The sequence below is a fragment of the Staurois parvus genome, unplaced genomic scaffold, assembly GCF_062004578.1.
Source record: "Staurois parvus isolate SC_StPar_1 unplaced genomic scaffold, SC_StPar_1.0 ptg002214l, whole genome shotgun sequence".
NCBI classification, from domain to species: domain Eukaryota; kingdom Metazoa; phylum Chordata; class Amphibia; order Anura; family Ranidae; genus Staurois; species Staurois parvus.
In genome coordinates this window covers 246,205-249,894 of record NW_028320010.1, presented here as the reverse complement: position 1 = coordinate 249,894, position 3,690 = coordinate 246,205, and positions in this window count along the sequence as shown.

The window sequence follows — 3,690 nt, the reverse complement described above, 5'->3', positions numbered from 1 at the left end:
TAACTTCAGTTATTAAAGGTGCAAGCTTTCAGGATGCCGTAGGTTCCCAACATCAGGCTGTTCTCCACTAGGGTTCCTCCAGATGTTGGCAGGGGTTCTTGGAGAAGTGTTTGAATGAACTGCAATGTGATGGCTAACTTCAGTTATTAAAGGTGCAAGCTTTCAGGATGCCGTAGGTTCCCAACATCAGGTTGTTCTCCACTAGGGTTCCTCCAGAAGTTGGCAGGGGTTCTTGGAGAAGCTGTTGAATGAACTGCAAAGCGATGGCTAACTTCAGTTTTTAAAGGTGCAAGCATTCAGGATGCCGTAGGTTCCCAACATCAGGCTGTTCTCCACTAGGGTTCCTCCAGAAGTTGGCAGGGGTTCTTGGAGAAGCAGTTGAATGAACTGCAATGTGGTGGCTAACTTCAGTTATTAAAGGCGCAAGCTTTCAGGATGCCATAGGTTCCCATCATCAGGCTGTTCTCCACTAGGGTTCCTCCAGAAGTTGGCAGGGGTTCTTGGAGAAGCGGTTGAATGAACTGCAATGTGGTGGCTAACTTCAGTTATTAAAGGTGCAAGCTTTCAGGATGCCGTAGGTTCCCAACATCAGGCTGTTCTCCACTAGGGTTCCTCCAGATGTTGGCAGGGGTTCTTGGAGAAGTGTTTGAATGAACTGCAATGTGATGGCTAACTTCAGTTATTAAAGGTGCAAGCTTTCAGGATGCCGTAGGTTCCCAACATCAGGTTGTTCTCCACTAGGGTTCCTCCAGAAGTTGGCAGGGGTTCTTGGAGAAGCTGTTGAATGAACTGCAAAGCGATGGCTAACTTCAGTTTTTAAAGGTGCAAGCATTCAGGATGCCGTAGGTTCCCAACATCGGGCTGTTCTCCACTAGGGTTCCTCCAGAAGTTGGCAGGGGTTCTTGGAGAAGCGGTTGAATGGACTGCAAAGCGATGGCTAACTTCAGTTTTTAAAGGTGCAAGCATTCAGGATGCCGTAGGTTCCCAACATCGGGCTGTTCTCCACTAGGGTTCCTCCAGAAGTTGGCAGGGGTTCTTGGAGAAGCAGTTGAATGAACTGCAATGTGGTGGCTAACTTCAGTTATTAAAGGTGCAAGCATTCAGGATGCCGTAGGTTCCCAACATCGGGCTGTTCTCCACTAGGGTTCCTCCAGAAGTTGGCAGGGGTTCTTGGAGAAGAGGTTGAATGAACTGCAAAGCGATGGCTAACTTCAGTTTTTAAAGGTGCAAGCATTCAGGATGCCGTAGGTTCCCAACATCGGGCTGTTCTCCACTAGGGTTCCTCCAGAAGTTGGCAGGGGTTCTTGGAGAAGCAGTTGAATGAACTGCAATGTGGTGGCTAACTCCAGTTATTAAAGGTGCAAGCTTTCAGGATGCCGTAGGTTCCCAACATCAGGCTGTTCTCCACTAGGGTTCCTCCAGAAGTTGGCAGGGGTTCTTGGACAAGTGTTTGAATGAACTGCGATGTGATGGTGCCTACATACCTCCGGGGCTAAGGATACTTGGCAGAGTCAGCTGCATGACATCAGGGATCTTTTTAGCTGTCTGTATGGGTGACATTATTCCCAATGGTCTCCAACAAAATGGTACTTTCTTTCAACCTACCTCCAATGTAAGGAGCATTCTTCCTCACACTGAACATAGATTTATTGGGGGACCTCTCTCACTGACCAACACAGACCTCTCCCACTGACCACCAATGTAGCGATTCTGTCCACTGGGATGATATCAAATATCTGGGTTGTGAAGTATTCTAGCAAAGATAGAAGATTTTGAACCAATGTTTTCATGTCTGCTGGAAATCAGGGTCTGCTTAAGTTATCTACAACCCCATCATTACAGCTTGGACATCAACCTTGTGCACGCTAAGGAAGAGGGCAGCAATGACATTGAGTGCCAAATTGCTATCCTATGGAACTCCCTACCCCAATCTGTCCAACTATCTCCTACTCTGTCCACTTTTAGGCAATCCCTGAAATGTTTTCTCTTCAGAGAAGCCTATCATGCCTCCACCTAACAACTGTACATGTTTTTTTCTCCATCGGCTCATCCCCCACAGTTATTACCTTTTGTATCACTTGACCAGGGGCGGGCTGACAACTCATGGGGCCCCTGGGCAATAGGGGATCATGGGGCCCCTGTGTCCTTGCCCAAACTCAAAAAAGCCTTTGAAAATGGTACCAGGGGCATCTCATGGGGCCCCCTACTGACCCCAGGCCCTTGGGCAGTGCCTGAGTTTCAAAGTGGTCAGTGTGCCCCTGCACTTGACCCTCTCCTTTTAGATTGTAAGCTCTAATGAGCCGGGCCCTCTGATTCCTCCTGTATTCACTTGTATTGTAACTGTACTGTTTATTATTTATTTCAGGTACTTATATAGCAGCATCAATTTACGCAGCACTTTACATATATATTGTACATTCACATCAGTCCCTAACCCTCAAGGGGTGTACAATCTAAGGTCCCCAACTCACATTCATACATACACATACTAGGGACAATTTAGACAGGAGCCAATTCACCTACCAGCATGTCTTTGGAGAGTGTGCAGAAGCTGGAGCACCTGGAAGAAACCCACACAGGCAGAACATACAAACTCCGGGCAGGTGGTGCTGTGGCTGGGATTTGAACCAACGACCTGAGTACTGCCAGGCGGAAGCACTAACTATTTAGCCACTGTGCTGCGCACACAATGTGTTTGCCCTCACATTGTAAACTGCTCTGCAAACTGTTGGTGCTCTATAAATCCTGTATAATAATAATACCATCAAAGGTCACGCTTGGTACTAAAATTGATCCTGAAATTCGAATGACTTTTGATTTGGATGGAGGTTCGTGAATTCAGATGTTCTTAGCTAAATCCAAAAATCTGTGTTATTTTTGGCAGCTTAGATTCCTGAAAAGCTTCTCGGAGAAAGGAACCAAATACAGTTTCACAAAAGACTTCTCATTGTTGGCTAATTTCAGTTATTAAAGGTGCAAGTTTTCAGGATGCCGTAGGTTCCCAACATCAGGCTGCTCTCCACCAGGGTTCCTGTAGAGGTTGTTAGGGATTCCTTGGGCAGTAGCTGAATGCTCTACCATGTGATGGTGCCTGCATACCTCCGGGGCCAACGATACTTGGCAGAGTCAGCTGCATGACAACATTGATCTTCTTAGCTGTCTGTATGGGTGACATTATTCCCAATGGCCTCCAACAAAAAGGTACATTCTTTCAACCTACCTCCAATGTAAGGAGCATTCATCCTCACACAAACAGTCCTTAGGTTCATTAGACTTTATAAAGACATTCTCAACCAGGGTTCCTCAGGAGGTTGCCACCAGGGGATCCTTCAGCAGTGACTAATGCAGGCCATAGATGGGTCAAAAATTGGCTGATTTTTCGGCCGAAAATAAAATTGGCTGATTTTCGGATCGTTAGTGGTTTAATTGTTCGGCCATTTTTTGGTATTTTGGCAGATTTTTTTATCGGTAAAGTTGGAAAAAGATCGGCCGATTTTCGCGGCAATGATGGGCAAATCGGCCGATCTTTTTACCGATAAAAAATCTGCACATGAGCAGTGACCTGCAAGAGGAAGACAAAAAAAAAGAAGAGGATGAAGAAGAAGAGGATGAAGAAGAAGAAGAGGATGAAGAAGAAGAAGAGGATGAAGAAGAAGAAGAGGATGATGAAGAAGAAGAGGATGAAGAAGA